Source organism: Meriones unguiculatus, chromosome 10, assembly GCF_030254825.1.
Source record: "Meriones unguiculatus strain TT.TT164.6M chromosome 10, Bangor_MerUng_6.1, whole genome shotgun sequence".
In the NCBI taxonomy this organism is placed as follows: Eukaryota; Metazoa; Chordata; class Mammalia; order Rodentia; family Muridae; genus Meriones; species Meriones unguiculatus.
Genome location: NC_083358.1, coordinates 96,927,882 through 96,949,957, shown reverse-complemented (window position 1 = coordinate 96,949,957; position 22,076 = coordinate 96,927,882). Strand labels below are relative to the sequence as shown.

Here is a 22,076-nt window from a genome sequence, read left to right as displayed (position 1 = left end):
GCTGTTCAGCATCAAAGGAAGTCAGGGAGCAGGTGCTGATGCAGAGGCCCTGGAGGGGTGCCGCTTACCGGCTTGCTCTCTATAGAGTGCCCAGCCTGCTTTCTCACAGGACCCGGGGGTAGCATCCCCCACAATGGACTGCCTTCCCACATCAATCACAAATGAAGAAAATTCCCAGCAGGTTTGCTGCAGCCGGATCTTCTGGAGGCATTTCCTCTCTGATGACTCTAGCTTGTGTCAAGTTGACGTAAAACCTCCCAGCGCAGGGTTCCAGGGACTGACCTCAGGTGATCAGGTTTGGCAGCAGGTGCTTTCGCTGAACGAGCCATCTCTCAGTCTGGCCTTGGGTTCTCCACAGAGCCGAGGACAGCCTTGGATCCCTTGACCTTCTTGCCTCTGATTCCCCAAAGCTGGGATTTACAGAGGTGCACCATCGCATCAGTTTTTGGAAGCTTAACTTTTTTTTTACCAAAATTTGTGGCTTTGCACTTGAATATTGGTTTCACCAAGGAAAGAAAGATCGTTAGGATGAGGATTCTTTGTGCCCTGGGCTACTATCTCTCTCTGGGCTTCCTTTTCTTCATGGTTTCAGTCGTTTCCGTGTCTCGGAGAAAAATATCCCATCATAGGGAGGTAAGTAGGCCAACTAGCACATCTTTATTTCAGTTCTAAAAATGATACTTTCAAAAGGGTCCTGTTGCAAGAATGAGGGTTAAGTAAAATCCACAGCATGCATATTCAACAGATATTTGGTAATGAGGCAGGAAGGATTCTATCTGTGACCCCAATTGCCCTGGCCATTTGTATAGTGCTTCCACAGTTCCCAATCCCCGGCTCATCTGAGCTTCACAGCTCACTAGGAGGCAAACAGAGCAGGAGTTGTTTTCTTCCTTGTATAGCTGGCTGTCTGTGGGGTGAAACGGCTTGCTTGGCCAAGGTCACACAACCTGTTTGTCACTGAGACAGAACTCAAGACTATCCCAGCAGGAATCCCCTCCCACTTTTATAGGTCTGACAAAACACAAATCTCACAGCCAAGTTTAAAGGTTAAATATGATGCTATCAGTCATCTGCCAGCAGCCAAGCTAGGGTCACTTCTGAGGCCTGAGAATTAGTGTCAAAATAGCTAATCTACTCAGGCAGGTAATTTTAATTCACTCTAATTACATTTGGCCTTTTGAAGGCACACGGGCCAAATCCATTCCTTTTCATTGGTTCTCATTTGGTGTCTCCAGGTGCTACGAGGCAAAGAGATTTTTCTGGGAGAATGGTTGTCCTGCTCCTTAGAAGGTTTCCCTTTTAATACATGTTAATTTTCTGCGTGCCATTCGGGAAGGGTCACAGCACCCTAGGTTGCTGGCTCTGCTGCAGCTGTCTGAAAAATGAGCTATGCTTTAAGATCACATCGTGAAAGGCAAGCTTAGACAGAGTCAGAGCAGGGAATACATGGCTGGTTTGCCCAGTTCTGCTCAACGTCCTCTGAGGCGTTAGTTCCCCAAGGAACTAACATTCCCTGAGGATGTTAGTGGTGTTTCCCATCGATGTGGCCAAAGAGCTGACAGAAAGCAGCTTTCCCCTTCTTATTCAGTCAAGGACCCCAGCCCATGCGCTGATGCCATGCGCTGATGCCAGTCGCAATCTGTGTGGGTATCCCTCTCAATCTTCTCTCGAAACATCCTCACAGATATCCCGTTCAAGGGTGTGCCTCACTAATGTCCTGGGCATTTATTTTCATTTTAGTGTTCCCCACCCCGAGACAGGTTTTATCTGTGTAGCCTTGGCTGTCCTGGGCTCACTCTGTAGACCAGGATGGCCTGCCTCTGCCTTCCAGAGTGCTGGCATTACAGGGTATGCCACCCTGTCCAGATTCATTTTAGACTTTTTTAATGGTATAGATGTTTTGCCTCCCTGTATGTATGTGCACCGTGTGTATGCCTGTGCCCAAAGAACTGAGGCAAAGGTGTCAGTCCCCCCTGGAACTGCAGTTCGTGTGTGTACTGGGAATGGAACCCAGGCCCCCTGTAAGAGAAAGAAATGCTCTTAACCTCTGAGCCATCTCCCCAGCCCTACATCCTAGGCATTTCTTATTTCCATCAACTTTACACAACTCATCATCAAACAAACAATATCTCAATTACACAGCCATCTGCTTTTGAAAGTGTGCAACCAGCATTCTCCATAGATTAACAAACGACGCACACACAGAATAGTCCATCCAGCACACAACTTCTTCCTCTCTCCATACAAAGGTGTGACACACATCTAAACTCCAGTGTCAGGCACAACAGAAGGTGGTTATTCCCTGTTCCTAGGAAATCAATGAAATGATTTCTAAACCTTTTGTTGGAATCAAACAAATGAGATTTATTCTAACTGCTGCCACTTTGTTTTCATACTTCATTTTGATCATAAAGTGAAATTAAGTTCAAGTTCCCAGGCTCTAGGGGAGCTTTCCAGATGGCTAGCCAATTTCCTCCTTATTCTTCTTTTGTTCCCCAAAGCATAATGACTGTTCCTAAGCATAAAAGAACAAATGATTCTGATTGATAGAAAATTGTGACTGTAACTTGGCATGAATTTTTGTGTTTTTTTGAGTTTAAAAACTATAACATTCTGGCTGGGGTGGGGGGGGGTCACAGTTCAGTTCAGAGTTTGTTCTGTGACCCTGATCAATCAGCAGCCACCACACCTGAGTACAATTAAATTTTGCCATCTGCTTAAATACTTACTAAGATGAATGTTCGAAGATGCAGTCAGCTCCTAAGTCTGTGCTGTTGTCCCTGACTGGTCAGTTTTTGCTGCCTAACTCAAATAAAGATCTTGCTTTGCTGAACTGAATCTTGTGCCTGCTTGGGTTGTTTTGGAATTTCAGTCCCAAACACTTTAATTAATCCATGCCCCCTCTATCCCACACCACCCAGACAAGTTACACTCCTGGGCACTCAAGGAAGAATAGAGGAAAGCCTTTAGATTGGAGTTCACTTTGCCTAATATTGAACTATCTCTTGGTAGCACTGATCTTCCAGCTTCAGAATTCACTCAAGAAACATTTTCGGTCCTTGTCCAGGTATCAAATGTACTGATGGAAAAGCTGTGAGCAGGTCAGGATGTATTTGAATGGGACTCTGTCCTTACTGGGATAGCGCTGCCACTCGGTTAGAGTTTTTGCTCTGGGATCCATCCCTAAGTACCACATAAACTGGGTGTGGTGATACAGGCCTGTAATCCCAGAATGTGGGATGTAGAGACAAAGGGATGATAAATTCAAGGTCACCCTCAGCTACATGGAGGGTGTGAGGCCAGCCTGAGCTACATGAGACCCTGATGCAAACAAAAACCTGAAATCCATTCTTTCCATCTTCTACCTTTCCTTTCCTGTCGTTTTCCTTTTTCTCTCCTGTTAAATTATTATCAAGGGAACACATGGGGTTTTAAGATTATTGGTGCTCTACAGATTGCATCCTTGGGGGCTATTTGCTGGGCATCCACTGTGGTAGGTAGGGAAGGTGTATACTCAAGAGCTGGTGACAAGAAGATACGGTTTACAGTGTGGGTAGTGGGAGGGCCATAAGTGATCTGGCCTCTTTGGGGTGCCTTAAGAAAGAGGCGATCGTACTACCCCAGTGCCATTTCAGGATTCTCTGCTTCTCAAAGCCACAGTTACTTCATGGGAAAACACGGACACTCGAGCAAAGGTTGTGGTGTGTCTTACCGTGGGGTCTACCCAGCAAGGGAGAGGCTCTTTTCACTTGTGCACTAGGTGGACTGAGAGCCACACTTGAGATGACATACATAGGCCAAGTACTTGGAATCAAGCTTTTTTTTTTTTTTTTTTTTTGCTTTTTTGTTTGTTTGTTTGTTTTGTTTTGTTTTCAAGGCCCTAAATTGCCCTGGAACTCGATTTGGAAACCTGGCTGGACTCAGCTCAGATATCCACTTGCCTCTGGCTGGGATTAAAGGTGTGTGCCACCACCGCCTTGTAATCAAACTTTTTAAAATCTTAAAAAGCAATCTTATGTGGGGCTGGAGAGATGGCTCAGGGGTTTAGGACACTGGCCGTTTTCGGAGGAGTCTCGGCCTCATATGGTAGCCTTACCACTGTCTGTCCTCCTTTTGGCCTCCCCGGGCACCTCACACGTGGTGCCTATTCATTCGGGCAAAACACTTATACACATAAAATAATTTTCAAAAATCTGGTGAGGTAGATATTCCCTCAATCAATTTTCAATTAATCAATCAGTCATTGTGGTGCTATCGAGTAAGCCCAGGGCCTGGAGCATGCTAGGCTAGTATTCTACCCTAAGCAATGCTTTACAGTTTCACAGAAGAACTGGGGCTCAGAAAGTTGGAGGTCATTTGCTCCTCATAGCCACATAGCCAGGAGAAGGCCAAAATAGGACTGAACCCAGCTATTTGAGTTTGAGTCTATGGTTAAGGCAGCAAGTGTTTAAGAGCAGCCAGTGCTGGCTCCTGTCATACTCACAAGAGTGTCTAGGCCTCAACACTGGCTCTCAAGATGCTGGGGACTTGGCAAGGAGATCTGTTTCACAGATTTCTCAAACAAGGGCCAAAGCAGCGTGGACACACACGTGCACCTTTGTAGGAAACCGCCTCAGCAGTAGGTGTGGCCTGTCTAGTGTCCACTACAGCCTCCTCTTCTGGAGACAGTGGCCTTCTGAGGAGGACAGGGCACTAGGTGGGTGGCCTTGGTGGGACTGTTGAAGGAGGCAGCTTGCTGGCCAGGCGACAGCACACGTGGCCCATGTTAGGCCACCGGAGACTTTCCTGGGATGAGTGAGAGATGAGATGAAGGGAATGGGCTCGCTGATCATCCAGCCAAAACCTCAAGCCGGTTGGGAATGAGTGGGGGATGGGTCAGACTTACTTCTAAATTCTGCTGGCCACGGCCCCGCCCACCCATGACCCTGCCCATCCAAGGCCACAGCGGTAAAACAGTTGTACTGATGGAAAGAACACAGTCAGGGAGAGACTTCACTAGATGCAGTACCCCGAGCAGTCAGAGAGACAGCCGGAGCGCACCTGTCGGGGACTAGATAGAGAAGGAGGGACTGTGTTCATGGAAACAGTTTCACAGACAGCTCTGTGGTGTGCTGGTGATAATGCAGCAGTATGGGTGTCCTTAAAACAACCGAGCGGAACACTTAAACGCGGCTAAGGTGGGGGAGGGGCCCCCGGAGGAATGATCTGGCGGTTAAGAGTGGTCTTCCACGGGACCCGGGTTTGGTCCCCAGCTCCCATATGCTGCTTACAGCAGTCTGTAAAAGTCCAGTTCTAGAGGATCAGACACCCTGTTCCGGTCTCTCCAGGCATCGGGTGTCAACGTGGTATATAGAGACACATGCAGGCAAAACACGCACACAGGTAAACAAAAACAGTTAAGGTGGTCAGTTTCATTATGTGTGGGAACTAAAACACTACATTTAAAAATTACATTAAGTAACTAACTTATTTGTGTGATGCGGTGTGTGTGCGCGCGCGCGCGCGTGCGCGTGGAGGAAGAGAACAATTTTTGGGAGTCAGGTCTCTCCTGCCACCATGTGGGTCCCAGGGATTGAACCCAGGTCCTCTGGCTTGGCTGGAGGTGCCTTTACCGGCTGAAGGTGAAAATGTTGTTACTGGGTGTGGTAGCACAAACCTGTAACCCCAACACTTAGGAAGTGGAGGTGAAAGATTACAAAGACCAGCCTAAGCTACACTTTAAACAATTGAAAATTGAAAAGGGTCGTGCCGTAAATCCTGGAGAATATGCCCAGGCTCCGGATTATTCTATTAAATAGGTCTGTCCATGGAAACCTGTTCACCTGGCAGTCTAAATTCAAGAAACAGCTCCATTTTTAGGGGAAAAAAAGATATATTTTCAATTACCATTCAGTCGACTAACTGAACTCAGAAAGACAGCAAGAGGGATGGGCCGAAGACAGCACGGCATTCCTTTTGTGGCCTTGCTGGTTATGCCCCTGTAGCAGTGACTCTGTAAGGGTAACCAGAATGTCATTAACAAAAATTTAAGCATTTTTGTTGCAACGGTGAAAAAACAAAACAAAACAGTATTAACTGCTAAAAAAAAAAAAAAATGTTTTGTTTTCAAACATTCTGTTCTTTTACAATTAAAATAAAAATAGTTAAACTATGTCAGTATTGGTGATGTGGGACATGTCTGGTCTTTCCCATTCTGGGGAGATACTGGGCATTAGGAGCCTGAGGCCCCGGGTTCTGAAAGGATCCCAGTTTTCACAGAGATGATAGCTGCTGAGAATGAGGTGGGGAGGAGTCTCTGAGCATACAACACATACTAAGAAATGTGACAGCCATCCATGCTCTTATTTACCCCACCCCCACCTCCACCCTCCTACCCCCACCCCACCCCCACTTCATCTCCCTCCTCCACCTCCCATCCTCCCTCCTCCCCTCCTCCCCTCCGCCGCCATTAGCAGCTCCTGATGCCTAAGGACTCCCGGCAAAGGCAGGAACAAACAGGTCTCTAACTCTGAACAACCCCAGTTCTAGTTCTTTTTCTGGGAACGGGGGAAGCCACAGCAAGCAGGCCTCCACAGACACTTAGCTTTGCTGCTAGAGATAACAGAGAGGACAGATGGCCGACGGAAACACCTAAGGGACGGGACTAGATGAGCCGGTGGCTGTGGGGCATCCTACTCCATCCTTCCTGCCAGGGCGTTTTTCCAGCTGGGCTGCCAAGGGTGCCGCTTCCAGATGGCCTGGGCTGGCAGCAAGAGTCAAAAGGCAGGCAGGGGGCCTGATGGGATGACTTCATCAGCAAAGTTTCTGCAGCAGAAATTCTCAAAATATCAATGAAAATATCATATATTTATATATATATTTTTTAAAGCCTGTAATCACAGAACCAGGGAGATGGAATGCAAGGATCCCAGGGCTCTCTAGCCGAGTCAGTGAGAGGTTCAGTGAGAGACCCTGTCTCAAAAGAATGAGGTGGAGAGGCAGGCGGTGGCGGCGCACGCCTTTGATCCCGGATGATGGGAGGCAGAGACAGGCAGATCTCTGCGAGTTTGAGGCCAGCCTGGTCTACAAACAGAGTCCAGGCTACACACAGAGAATGAAGTGGAGATAAGCGAAGGAAGACACCAGTGTCGGTCTGCAGCCACACACATGCATACAACATACGTGCAGGCGTACACACACGTGCACACGGGGTAGATACAGAGTAATAGAGATCTTTCAAAAGAAAAACAAAATAGATCTGCTATAAGCTTGCCAAGGGAAAAAGAAGTTCATCCCACCCCCAGTTTCACTTCACTTCCGTATTTATAAACCTTCAAGCCAGGGCCAACTTTCAGCAGCTCACAGAGCGAGAACTGACTAGGTCTGAGAGCCGGAAGCACGGTCTCTATCTCCTTCCAGGTCATCTTTCTGTCTGTGCGTGTGCTGTGTGTGTGTGATAAGCTGGGGAGGGGATGATGGGGAGTAAGCTTGGGGGCGGGGAGTCTTGCGTGTGCTCCACCAGTGAGCTGATTTTCTCTGCCTTCTGGGTGAGGTTTTGTTTGTTTGTTTGTTTGTTTTTACAGGAAGTGAAGGCTTCGGTGTGGCTCAGTGGTGGAACCCAGAGCCCTGGGTCCGTCCCCAGAATCACAAACAAGTACAAAGTAAAGGTAATGCACTATTCATTATTTGTGCTGCATCTTTTTTCTCTTACTTTCAGGTTGTGCTTTCTCACGTCTTCATAGTCACAGCTTCTTTAACCCTTCTTCTGTTGTTGGACAGTGATTTTCATCAGATTTTCCTTGTTTTATATTGAACTCCAGTGAGGTTTCCTGTGTCTCTCTTGCTGTTTCCTTTGGGTGGATTCCCAGGAGTGGAATGATCAGGTTCAGGGCAATCGGTTTCTTTTTATTTTCTTTCTTTCTTCCTTTCTTCTTTTTTTGTTGTTTTTGGCTTTTTGAGACAGGGTTTCTCTGTGTAGCCTTGGCTGTCCTGCACTCCCTCTGTAGACCAGGCTGGCCTAGAACTCATAAAGATCCGCCTGCCTCACCTCCCTGAGTGCTGGGAATGAAGGAGTGCGCCAGCGCTGCCCAGGTGGCAGTGAGTTTAAGATTCCTGATTAAGAGCTGGAGAGACCCCTCAGCGGTTAAGAGGACTGTCTGCTATGCCAGAAGTTCTAAGTTCAATTCCCAGCAGCCACACGGTGGCTCCCACCCATCTATGATGTGGTCTGATGCCCTCTTCTGGAATGCAGGTGTACATGCAGATAGAGCACTCATATACACATGAAAAACGATTCCTGTTTTAAAAAGGAAGGCTTATGGGTGAGAACAGTCATCCCTTTAAAAAAGCTTGTTTGTTTGTGAGACAGTGTCTTAGTTAGTCCAGGCTGGCCTTTTGCAGCTGAAACCATGTAGCTGAAGATATAAAACCTCCAAATTTTTTATATCTTTTTTTTTTTGAGACAAGGTCTTACTGTGTAGCCTAGGTTGGCCTCAACCTACCTCTTGCTTCCTAGTGGTCAAAGCATGGATGTGTGCCAGCTTGCCAAGCTTTTAAATATATATTCCAAATATCAAAACAGTACAACGACCCCTGTGTGCCCGTTACCCTGCTTTAATACTTTCCACGTTCTGCCGTTCTTGCTTCATCTACTTCCCGTTAACTTCTGCTCACTCTTCCCACTGGAGGCTCCTGTTATTTTATGGTAAAATGTACATACGTTTATGACGCACAGATCTCAACCATTGCCATTTTAGTGAGTGAATGTTACTGAATGAAATATTGACGGCTACTGAGAGGTTGGCGGTGGGAGAGAGCTAACTCCCGACTCCTCTACCATCAGGGAGAGCCTAGAACCAGGCAGGGTTTTCCCCTTCTGAGCCTTTGAATACCCAGAGCCATAGCTGTGTAGTCCCAGTCACCCCAGGAAGCAGCTTGGCAGTGCCAGGGCTTGTCTTGGCTGGGAGGGGGGTTCTCAAGGACAAGCTCTTGAGCAAAACTGAGTTATTGCTAGAGCCAACTGTAACTAAGGCCTTGGGCTCTGGGGAAGGGCACTTTCTACCCCCTCCCCACCAACATTCCCCTTCTCCTCAGAGTCCCTGAAAAGCAGCTCCTTCGGACATAATATTAAGATGTTTCAAGTGTCAAGTGCCGCTGACCTGGCAACACAGGGTAATAGTTGCTTCTTGGCTCAGAAAGCATCCGTCCTGGACTGGAACAGATCCCGTGGATTAAGGCCAGGTAACGTAGTCTTTTGTTCCCTCTGAGTCCTCCCCACTCTGTCAGGAGGATTTGCCCTTTACAGAGAAGTTGGAATAAGCTCAGCTCTGCTCAGAGACTTGGAAGAGCAGAAATGCCACAACTGAACCCTCAGCCTTGTCATGAGGCTTCTAAGCATAAGTCCTAGCTGCATGTCTTCCTGAACAGCGTTCTTTGTTCGTTTGCGCTGGGATTTCTCAGCTCGACTTGTGGTGCATGGATGGCTTGAGGCTCTGGAGCGAGACAACCTGAACTCCCCCGTCCATTATGGAGGTGGTGGTGGATCTCTCCCATTGTTCTCCAGCTTGGCAGACTGGGGGTGGGGGAGGGCAGCCACTTGCCTCCCCATCCCCACCCCCTTTTTTTTGGGGGGGTAGAGTTTCCACGTGTAGCCCTGGCTGTCCTGGAACTTGCTCTGTAGCTCAGGCTGGCCCCAAACTCATACAGATCCACCTACCTCCCAAGTTCTGGGATTAAAGGCATCTGCCACCTCTACCCTGGATCCATGCACTCCCTCCTTCCAGGACCATGTACATCAGTACTTCTTGTACTGTGTCTTTCTGCTCATCGGGCTTTCCCGGACAGTGTGTTTGGATCTCTCCATCACCTTCCCATTTTCAGGATTCAGTGTTCTTCGTATTAACTGAAGTATTGGTACTGGCGAGATGGCTCAGAGGTTAAGAGCATTAGCTGCTGGTCTAGACCTCAGTTCGATGTCAAGCACCTACATGGCGGCTCACAACCACCTGTAACTCCAGTTCCAGGGAATCTGATTCCCTCCTTCTGGCCTTAGAAGGTAACAGTCAAAAACATAGAACAGAGAAATACATGCAGACAAAATATTCATACACATAAGTAAATAAATGAATCTAAAAAAAATAAGTTATTTATCCCATTTGATATATGATAAATGAATTTCCTGCAAGATACGGTTTTTAGCCTATAGTTTATGTAGTACTTCTGTGTATGACAGGAAATCCATCCATGTATGTTTTCCTGGGCATCAGGTTCATGCTTTTCATTAACTTTCTTACCACTTCCTCTTTACACAGAAAAACATGATTAGTAGTTTGAGGTCTTTTAATATTTTACTAAACCAAGGCTATAATACTTTAACTAGGGGATTTTCAAGTTATGCTCCGGAGCCCAAGGATTTAGAAAGACAGTCCCCATGAAAGAGAAGTAGAAATGCTGTCCTTTTACATGTTTAAATTTCTTAGGTGAAATTCGGTTTACACTGAAAGTTTCACGCTTTAGAGTAATTAGCATGCTGGGGTCCTTTTGAGACAGGGTCATGTGTAACCCAGGCTGACCGTGGTCTCAGTTTTGACTCTCCTGTCTCCACCTCCCAAGTGGTGTGATTACAGACACGTATCACCACGCCTGCTTCCTAATTATATTTTACATTTTTGTTTGTGTGCATGTGTACATGTATATGTGGGGTGTACATCTGCCAGGACGTCCATGGGGAGGTCGGAGGACAACTTGAGATTCTCTCCTTCTACCCTGTAGGTCTCAGGAATTAAATCCGGTTGTCACGCAAGCTCTGAGCCCCAAGCTTGGCCTTATGTGGTGCTGGAGAACAAAGGCAGCTTCAAGCATGCTGCTCCCAATGAGCCACATCTCGTCCCAGACCACCAGTGTAGAGGAATGTTCATTTAGAGCATGGCTGCTCTGGCAAGAGATCACATCCAGAGTTCTAGGTCTGTGTGATCCAGCTGAAATATAAACATGCCTTTACTCCAGGAGACAGAGGCAGGCAGATCTGAGTTCGGGGCCAGCCTGCTACCAAGCAAGTTTCAGGTAAAGAAAAACTTAGGTCTAGGAGTAGTGGTACATGCCTTTAATCCCAAACAATGAAAGTAAAGATAGTTTGTAGAAGGAACCAGCAATATTTGAAAGTGATGTCTAACTGAGTGGCAGAAACAGTGATAAATCAAAGAAAGTGATGAATCAATCAATGAATTGACAGAATAGGGTATCTCCAACTCTTACAAGAGGAGGAAAGGGAAGCTGCTTAAGGGGCAATGCATAGAGTGATGAGGTAGTTACCACAACAGTGATGGAGAGAGAGGTTGTAGAGAGAGACCTCAGGTGAAGACCTAATGAGCCAGAGAATGAGAAGCAGCCAGGAGATTAGAGCAGATTTCTGGAGTTAGTTTGAGGCCAAGCGGAGCAATTCAGAGGCTGAGAGAGAAGCCAGATTGAATAAGTCAGCTGGGGGAGGGATTTGAGCAAGAACAGCTGAGTTCTGAACCAGCCAGCCCAGAGCTCAGAGCTAGAAAGGGTGAGCTTACTCAGATGTAAGTCTCAGAGGCTGAAAACCTTCTAGACTTAGATTAGATCGTACAGAGGCTAGAAGTTTCCAAGATTAGGCCTAGGTAAGCAGGAGGAGTTAGTAAGCCTCCCAGACAACAATTATGCCAGGTGAATAAAAGTTACTCTTACATACCAGAGTCTTTGCTTGAATGTTGGGCATTGCAGGAGACTGACAGAGTTGAGGATGCCTTACTGCGTCCCTCTGAGTGCCCTGAGTGACCAGCTGTTTCCTCCACTAACATACAAGACCTCCCCTCACAGCAGGCACCAGTCCCAGCAGCTGCCAAGCAACAGGCCTCAGGCTAGATGGTCCCAGCCAGCTGTCCTCCTCTACCATGAGGTTGCCTAGCAACATGGTGCCAGGAGTACTGGAGATCCCAGGATAAGGAGTCTGGGAGAATCCTGGCCTTCGATTGCTGCTTCTTAGCATTGTTTTTTTCTACTCTGGGTTCCAGCTTCTGTTTTGACCCAAACCCAAAAGAGACCATTTTCACTCACCCAAGGGACACACTACACAAATCAGGCATTGGGCTCCTTCTTGCCGGGGGCCAGGGACACTGTCCCCACCGTCCCATCTGTAGTAGCATGGACTGTCTGTCTGACTGTCTCCTAAATGAAGCCTTGCCAGTGTCATTCCTGCTGTCTGACTGTCCTCTTGACAACGACAGTCCCCTCCCCAGGGTCTCACTGAACTGTTGCTCCCTCAAATCCAGAGTGATCCTTCCCACCTCCCCCTCCCCCTCCCCCGTACACTTTACGACCTTTAAGTTGCCTCATCCCCATGCCAGATCAGCTGTGAGCTCCATCGGACATGGCTGTTTATTTTGTTCCCAGACGTAGCACGAACGTCCAGAACTGTGCCAGCCACAGCAGCTGACCATAAGGACTTGCTGAATGACATCTCTGGATCTGTGCAAGGTGATGGGAGTAGAGCTCAGAGGTCTGGCCTCTGCTCTTGTCCTAACCCCACCATACACACACAACCCTGAAGGGCTGTGGGTCCATCAGTGCTCCCTCGTCTATAAATTGGATATGTCATGCTGTGCTCAGAGGACAAAACAGCCCACCTCACACACCCCAAAATCTGGGCGGCAACAACCGTGCCTCCGGAGGCTTGTTAGTCTGTTCAGGGAAAGTTCCTAGAAGTTAAGTTTTTAAAAGTAGGTGAAAGGGGGCACGAGGCTCATGGGTTGTAGAGCTGTTACTAGTCAGCATGAGGGAGGCTTAGGTTCAACCTTCCAGTAAAAAAAAAAAAAAAAAAAAAGGTGCCTATTGCTAGGACTTGCTGAGGGAGTCCCTAAGCAAGCACTCAGGCTACTGCTGTCCCTGTCAGAGGGTAGGAGCCCTTGACACTGCTGCCTGTCGGTGGCCACCAGCAGGGACAGCTTTCTGTGTCTCTGGGTCTCCCTGCCCTGACTCCCCTCTCTTGTCTAATCTCAGTCCTCTCATACATATGGAACAACACCTGTCCTTCCCCCGACTCTCTCACCCCAGGAGCTCCCCATAGCTAAGCTCTCAAAGTCAAAGGCTGGCACTTTGGTAGCTGCCACCTGGCCGTCAGGTGCAAAGGGCTTTTCAGTGTCAGCTGCAAATACCCCTGGGATTGAAGAGGCTTTGTCACCAAGAAACAAGATGTCCTTTTAGAGCATCGTCTTCACACCATCATTCTGTGATGGGGGAGAGGGAGGCACACGTCTGTCTAGGAGGTGAGGCTCTGGGAGACTGTATTTCAAGCATCTGTTTCTCTTGCTTTTTAATGAGAGCAACGTGTCCTATTATTGTTTACACCTGAGCTCGTAACCAACCACCAGGCCAGTGAGGGCCTGGCCCGTGCAAACCTGTCCAAGGACACAGCCTGTCTGGATGTCAGTTGTCTGAGATCGAGAGCTTCAACATGGCGGACACCTGTCTACAGAGCCAAGTTAACAGGGCTTTAACTCCACTACAGTCATAGCAAGTACCTTCCAATCGCTACAACCCCGTGGTCTGCTAGAACACTGTTCCTCCTGTTGGGCTCCCCAGATCCCTGAGCACCATGTGTGCTTTTGAAAGTCCTCAAAACTTTTTAAAAACTGATTTTGTTTTTAAAATCAATTTTAGGTTCTCAGGACTAAGGATGTAGTTTGGTGGATTGTTTGCCTAGAGTGAAGAAGGACCCGGGTTCAACTCCAGGTGTGATGGTAGATGCCTATAATCCCAGCACTGAAGAGATGAAGACAGAAAGATCAGAAGTTCACAGTTATCCTGTATCGCACAGTGAATCTGAGGGCAGCCCGGGCGAACACAGGGTCTTATGTGCTGGTGCACTTAAGCCCAGCACTCTGGAGGCAGAGGCAGACGGATCTCTGTTTATGAGACAAGGTTTTACTATATAGTCTTGGCTGGTCTGGAACTCACAATAAGGCCCCAAATAAAACAACAATAAAAACAAAAACAACCACAAACAAGCCAATGGCAATTCTAAGTTCTCAAAACTGAAAAGAAAATTGATGGCCTGGGTGTTCCCCAGAACTCCACCAATAGAGGATGTATCATTGCCACTCAGATCCACTGTTGACCTCAGGGTCAAGTGCCATTATATGTTCTACCCCCTCGGGCAAGTGTGCGCTCCATGTCTATTATGTAGTATCATATCTGTGATGTTACATCATACAGAATGTCACTGTCCTGGTTCTGCCGTCCTTCCTCCCATGGCAACCACCATGTCTTCACGGCTTTGCCTATTCTGGCAAAATAAGGACGGAGCCACAGGGCAGGGGCACAGCATTTTCAGGGCAGCTCTTGAAATACACTCACTCTTGTTACACTCATGTGTGCGTCTTCTTATGTCTGGATGGATTACCTTTGGGTAACTTCATATTCTGCTATCCTTTGCTGTTAGTCTGCAGAACTACTTTGGGTCTGGTCTGGAGCACCACGTAAACCAGAGGTGGTGGCACACAGCTGTGATCTTGGCACTTGGGCAGTCGAGGCACGGGCATCACGAGGTCAAGTTCGTCCTAGGTTACTTAGTGAATTTGAGGCCAGCCTGGGCTACATGAAACCCTATCTAAAAATTATTCTTCATATGAATGTTAAAAAAAAAATCATTTATACTAATTGTTTTAAAAAGTGTCTCCCTTGAAGAAAAGGCCCTTTAGCAGGACTTTCAGAGCTGGGGAAATAAGGAGACAGCATTTTACTGTAGCAGCATTTTTGCTACCTAGGGCAGCAGCTGACCCTGCCTGCCCAGAGTTTCTCAGATTACTCTGGCTCATGGGGGAAAATCTTTAAAGGTGAAATTGGGGAGCTCCTAGCCAGATTGAGGGGCAGTGACAGAAACAGGGTCTCGTTCTAACTTGTGTGGTTTTATGTGTGCCTCACAGGCCTCTGAAGAGGGGGGCTCCAAAGCAGAGGAACTGAAGAGACACCCTACACAGTGAAAACTGTGCTGGGAGTCAGGGAAGGGTCTGCCCTGTGTTTGTAAAAGATGTTCAGAATAAGAATCCAAGGCTGTTCTGTGGGCAACTTCATCCTTGGCCATTGCCAAGTGTTATCAACAGAGATCTGGCCTGGCCACTGTGGGTCACAGGGAGAACTGGAGATGGCTGAGAAGACACTTGTCTGAGATGAGAGACTTCCTATGATAATGTTAATTGTCAGCTTGGTACAATCTAGAATCACTGGGGAGAGAATCTCGACAAACGACTGTCTGGGGCCCTTTGACCTCAGAGATCTCTCTGAGAGATTGTCTTCCTGAAGAGCAGATTGATGTGGGAAGCCCAGCCTGCTGTGGGCAGCCCCATCCCCTGGATCTAGGTCCTAGACTGGCTAAGAGTGGAGAAAGCCAGCTGGGCGGTAGGCTGGCTTGTAACCAGCTGTCTCAAGTTCCTGCCACCTTGACTTCCCAGAAATGATGGACTTAGGACCTGGTACTGTGAGTCAAAAGAAACACTTTCTCCCCTAAGCTGCTTTTTGTCAGGGCATTTTATCACAGTAGAGGAGAAACTAGAACACTTTTTATGGACCGCCTGATCCAAAGGTAGACAGACATCCGGCCTTTGTTTAAGCCTGCTCAGCTACTGAGAGGGCCAAGATCTAGGAAGAAAGACAGGCAGGTCGTCCGGGTTAGGGAGTCCATCAGTGTCCAGCCAACCCAGAGAATCTAGTCTTCCTGTGTCCTAACCACTGTGATCTTAATCCTGGAGAACACCTAAGAAACCACGCAAGCCCACACTGGTGAAGGAGAAAAGGATGAACATACTTCTCACGTCACCTTTGTGCTTTTGACTCTCTTGCTTTATGGAAATATAGCTTAAAATTTTTTTTTTTAGGCAGGGCATGGTGGTGGGTGCCTTTAATCCCAGCGCTTGAGAGGCAGAGGCGTTTACCATTTATCCCACTCGGAGAGACTTGGTTTCTAACTGGTCTTCGGTGAAGGCATCAGAAGAGAAGACTGTGTGCCACCCCCACCCCAACTCTGCAGCACCCCCCCTTGCATCCTTCACCCCTCACGTTCCACCAGCCCACCTTGGGCCCTTTCCCCATCTTTCCTGATGCTGGCCCGGATCCTATGAGAAGGGGAGCTCTGTCCCTCCGCAACACGCCAGCATCGATACCCAGTTGCCTTGTTGGATGGCTGCCTCTCAGGCCCGGTGCCTGCTGCTTAGTGTCGGCCATCGACTCCTGTTTCTGACTGACCACCTCTGAACATCTGTGCCTGGCCTGCAGCAGGTGCTCCACGGATAGTTTAAAACATTTCACATGGCTCGGGAACTAGATGAGGCCTTTAATCCACTCTGACCCGGTGCAGACATCCCTAGTATATCAGAGCAGATGGTTGACACAGTGGCTTCTGAGTCAGCGGTTCTCAACCTGTGGGCCACACAGCTCCCACAGGGATTACATATCAGATAGCCTGCCTATCAGGTATTTACATTATGATGCATAACAGTATCAAATTTACAGTTATGGAGTAGCAGCAAAAATCATTTTATGGTTGGGGTCACCACAACATGAGAAACGATATTAAAGGGTCCAGCATTAGGAAGGTTGAGAGCCACTGCCCTAAGAGATTAAAAATATTAGAGGGCTGTCTGGGAGTGTATTTCAGAAACAGAATACTTGCTTAGCGTCTGGAAAGCCCTGAGTCAGAGCCTCAGCTCCACGAAAACTAGCTAGCCCACTTCAAACAGTGAGGAGCTCTATGGAATGAAAAATAGCAGTTAGGCTGGAGAGAGAGCTTAGTTGGCAGTGTTTGCCTTGCTAGCGCGAAGACCTGAGTCAGTCACCCCAAAACTGCTGAGGGTGGCAGTCTATGTGATGAGCCCTGCCCTGGGGAGACAAAGCCGAGTGGCTCCCTGGAGCTTGCTGGCCAGCCAACCTAACCAGCTTGGCAAGGTCCAGGCCAGCGAGAAACAGCATCTCCCTGCACCCTAGGAGACAGATGCTACCATAACTTGGAGAACTCCTATCTTCACATGGCATTGTTGCCGTATGTGTACCCCTAAATCCAAATTTCCCTAACCCTTCTTAAGAGCATCTGTCGGATTAGGCCCCACCCTAATGATTTCATCTGGACTTCACCTGCAAAGACCCAGTTTCTAGATCAGATCACCCTGGGGTACACAGTGGATACACTGCCATTTGTAGAAGTAGTTGGGGGACATGGCTGACCCCGTTACAATCTCCACACATCGGGTTTTCGATCTAGACAAAGAAAAGCATGGTTCTTGGTCCTGTGCTTCGAAATTCAATAATGGCTTCTTAACAGGGAAAAAAATTAAAAATGAAAAGATGGAAGCTGAGCCGAGCACAGTGGCCCATATGCCTGTAACCCCAGCGTTCAGACACAGCGGCAAGAGGAACCAGAATGCTGCCTGGCTGGAGCTGACAGGCGGCATGAAGTTAAACTGACATGCTCCAATTTTCCTTCTGAGGCTCCTATGCAAATGAAGATTTCGAGGGACTTCCATTCCTTCTCCAAACATTGCACAAGTGTTTTCAAAAATTATGTCGGTTGTATATGTATCGAGACTGGGTTTCAGGTATTCCAATAGGACGCCACACTCATCGAATAGCTAGAGATGACCTTGAATTTCTAATCTTCCTGCCTCCACCTCTCAAGTGCTAGGATCACAGGCGTGAGCCAAGACACCCAAGGCTGGACTGAACCCAGAGTGTCATGGCGAGCACCTTACCAAGTACATTATGTGCCCAGGCCCCGCTGCTGTCATTTTCATGCTGGAAGTATATTACTCCTCGATGTTCATTTGTTTTGAAACAAGTTCTCAAAACCCCAGCTGCCTTCCCTCCATTTGCACCCTAGGCTTTACCTGCCAGTATATATATATATTTTTTTTCAGAGCCGGGATGAATCCAGCCAGCGCCTTGTAAACTCAGCAATTCTGCCCCTGAGCTATACCTAAGACCCCACTCAGGACCATTCTTGAAAGAGGGGCGGGAGACAAAAGTGCCCAGAGACAGTTCCTTAGATCACAACTTTCTTCAGATTTCTTCTGCTGCAAGTGAGGAGGCCTCTTGGGAGGCAGTCCAGAGGAGACTGCCTCCGTTCAGACGCAGCCTTTGCTTTTCCGGAGAAGGAAACTGGCTGGCCTGGCCTGGCCTCTTAGGGTATGAGCTGGATGGGAAGGCCCAGGTTAGATTCCTAGTACCCTATATGGTAGCTCACAAGCATCTGTAACTCCAGTTCCAGGGGATCTGAACCCCTCTTCTGGCTTCCTTGGGTGCTGCATGCATTTGATGCAGACATGCAAGCAGATAAAACACCCGCACACATAAAATAAAAAACTTTTTCTTTTTCTTTCTTTCTTCTTTCTTTCTTTCTTTCTTTCTTTCTTTCTTTCTTTCTTTCTTCCTTTTTTTTTTTTTTTTAAGAAAAAGGCAGTGAGGGTGCTTTTGAAGCTGCCGTAGGCCTTCAGGCCGTGGTGATGGAAAAGGGAGCGGCTGGGCTCTACAGAGGTCAGCTGCATGACGAGAGCAGCAGGTGCAGAGCAGGCTCGGCAGTCGTACTGTCTTATCAGTGAGCCAACAGGACGGGCCATACACAGGCCAGCTGTTCCCTGGGCAGATGTTTACTTTGTGCTATACAGAGGGCTGGGCCCTGGGAACCTTTGGCAAGAACTTTTTAGTTCATTTTAGGAACCCAGGAGGATGTCAGGTGCCAAGAAAGGCTTCTACCACTGAGCTGTATCCCCCAACCCAGGAACAATACGGTTTCGTGTTATGGTTGTTTCATGTTATGTTAGTTTTGTTTTTTCCTCTTTCTTTGTCTTTGTTTCATTTTGTTTTTAAAGACAGGCTCTCAGGCTCTCATGTAGCCCAAGCTGGCCTTCACTAGCAAGGCAACCAAGGGTAACCCTGAACTCATGACCTTCCCCAGCCTCATGAGAGCTGAGATTACAGGTATTCACCACCAAGCCTGGCCTACAACTGAGCTTTGAAAGAAGCCAGTTTTCTTCTTGGGAGCTTTGGTGGTGGAAGGCAGACTGCAATGGAGAGCAGCCAGAGCCTTTAAGTCTGGAAAGACCGGTTCAAGTCCTGCAGGCAGGCCTCAGCCCTGGGCTCCTGTGGAGAAGGGTAGGAGGTCTGCAGGGGAAAGCCTTAAGCACCCGAGGCTGAAGCAGCAGGAGGGAGCCTGCCCCTGCTTCCCTTCCATCTTCCTTGGCAAACTGTAACATTGTCCACCACGCAAAAGAGAGGTACCTCTGGTGGAAGCAGTTTAGTAGAAAAGAACAAAGAGTGTGTGTGTGTGTGTGTGTGTGTGTGTGTGTGTGTGCCTGAGAGAGAGAGTAGGGAGGACATAGGGGCTAGGCAAGCCCCAGGGATCCTCGTGTTTTCTTCTCCAGCTCTGGAATTCCAAGAACACACCGCTAGGAACCCCTTCTCTTACTTGGGTGGTAGAGACCGGAAACTCAGGCCCTCTTGCTTATTAATAAAGCCATCTCTTCAGCTCTTCTCTTTCTTTAATACTTTTTTTTTTCTTTTTTCTTTTTGGAGACAGGGACAGGATAGCTCTGGCTGGTATTCTGGAATGCACTCTTTAGACCAAGCTGGTTTTGAACCTGCGGTTACCTTCCTGCCTCTGCCTCCTGCGGGCTGGGATTACAGGCATGGGGCCTTCACCTTCACTCAGGCACCTGATGAGAGATCCTCAACCCATGCCCTTCTTCAAAATTCATGCTCTTTTACCGGGTGAAATGTTCCTTTATCCCCGTGCTAAGATTGGTGAGAGCACACCCCTGCTGCTCCCGTGTTCCCCTCCCCCCTCCAGGCAGCCCACCCCAGCCCCTTCAGGGTAGCGCATCACCCAGGACTGAGCCCACACTAGCACCTCACACCTTGCCAGAGCAGAAGTGGCGAGGGTCCAAGAATGAAATCTGGTGGAAGAAATTAAGGCAGGGCACCAAACGCCCCTCATTTTCCAGAGGCTTCGGAGGATGGTTCTGTTTAACAGTCACGGGAGGGAACAGGACAGCGCCCACCACTCCTTTATTTTATAACCACCCATAAACAAGACGGTTTCTTGTTTCTCCTCCGGTGCTCTGGTCCCTGCCAGCTTTCAGAATGGTTAACAGACAGTAATTAAGCACCATCGTCCCTTCTGCTTAAATTTGAGACAAAAGAAATCAACAGTGGTTTAAAGGGAATGTTCCATTTCTACAACTTCCAGAGCTCTATTAAGAAGGGAACTGTACTCTTAAATCTTATCGGAACAAAAAAGGACGTCTCTGCCTCACTAATAGCTGGCTTTATGAAATTAGTAATCCCATTGTTAAAACACTGATATGCTAAATCCATTGTTGAAACGCTCACATTGCTCTGCTTTCTCTCCACCTGAAGTGTTCTGCTACAGCTTCAGAACTTATCACAATTTTACCATGCGTGAGTGTGAGTGTGTGTGTGTGTGTGTGTGTGTGTGTGTGTGTACGTAGAGCTAGGCTAGCCATCAGCAAGCCCCAGTGATTCTCCTGTCTCTGCCCCTGACAATGCTGAGTTTACAGGTGTGCATGGTCACATCAGGCTTTTAAATATATATATATATTTAATACTTTTTTTATATATATACTGTTTTATGTGTATGAGTGTTTCACCTGCATGTAGGTATGTGTGCTGTGTGTGTGCCTGGTGCATGAAGGGGCAAGAAGATGTCATCCCCTGGGACTAGATTTACAGATTTACTAGTTACTAGATTTACATCTGTAACTAGAGTTACAGATGGTTTTAAGCCACTCTGGGGTGCTACGAACCCAACCCGGCCCCTTTGCAAGTCCCTCTCTCCAAGAGTTCCTGTGCCAGGCTTTTAGCTGGTTGCTGCGGATTTTAACACATCCTCATGTCTGAGGAGCAAGCACTCTTACCCACTGAGCCATCCCTCTAACCCTGATCATTACCATTTGAGTCCTGAATGATCCTTTAGAAAATAATTTTATTCCTACGAGTTTTGTCTGTCTGTCTGTGTAACACTTCTGTGTTTGGTGCCTATGGAGGTCAGAACAGGACATCAGATTCCCTGTGAGCCACCAGCTGTATACCAGGAACCACACTTGGACTTGGTGCGTGACAGGCAAGCTTTCTGTCAGCGGAGCTGCATCCCCAGTCCTCGCCTGCATTTTGCCACTGGATTTTCCCCTTAGCTCTCACTGGGGTACTAGTGTTTCCACCTAAAATTCTTGGCCACCTGGGACTTAGTATATAACCTTAGTAGAAACAGTCTCTTTGCGGATATAATTAGTTAAATGGATGTGATCTTAAATTAGGATTGGCCCAAATCTGTGCTTGCACATGCCTTTTAGCCCAGCACTCTGGAGGCAGAGGCAGGCAGATCGCTGTGAGTTAGAGGCCAGCCTGGTCTACAGGGTGAGTTCCAGGACAAGTCATGGCTACACAGAGAAACCTTGTCTTGAATAAAAAGAAATTTAGTATGATCCCTAAATTCAGTGCCTTGTATCATTGGCCACTGAGAAGACAGCAACACACACAAAGAAGAAATACTGGCCTGATAGAGGCTACAACAGGATGGCCAGCACACACCAGAATCAGGGATGAAGCAAGGAAGAATTCTCTCTCCAGCACTCCAGGGCCCTTGAGGCCCTGTCAACTTGTGACTTCTGACTTCCAGAAGTCTGAATTTCAGTTTTCTGCCTTTTTTTCTTTTCTTTCTTTCTTTTCTTTTCTTTCAGAGTCCCACTGTGTGGCCTGGAATTCTGCCTTCCCAGTGCTGAGAGTAAAGGCCTGGACTGCCATTCCTAAAAATTCCAGTTTTGTTTTTGAGACAAGGTCTTACTAGGTAGATCAGGCTGGCCTCAGACACATGGATCTGCCTCTGCCTCTTCTTCCTGAAGTGCTGGGACCAAAAGCTTGCATCTGGTTGTTTTTGAACCACATAATTTAATAACACTTTGTTAAAACAGCCTCAGGGACTGCCCCAGCCAATCAATCACTGTGAGGGACTTTTTTTTCTCATTTTTGCAACCACTTTTCGAAGGAAGTGCGCCAGCTTCTTGGATAAATGAGTGCTT

General features: G+C 47.7%; 1 protein-coding gene and 1 long non-coding RNA gene across 5 annotated transcripts in view; one reads left to right on the top strand and one right to left on the bottom strand.

The window, feature by feature from the left end:
• Elapor1 (endosome-lysosome associated apoptosis and autophagy regulator 1) overlaps positions 1–22,076 on the bottom strand; it is an 81,327-nt gene that overhangs the window by 40,737 nt on the left and 18,514 nt on the right. The gene's annotated exons all lie outside the window — the stretch shown is intronic.
• LOC132657062 (uncharacterized) lies at positions 7,472–14,342 on the top strand. Its single transcript, XR_009594905.1, has 3 exons — positions 7,472–7,646; positions 9,073–9,219; positions 13,657–14,342. It is a non-coding gene; the product is annotated as an uncharacterized LOC132657062 (long non-coding RNA).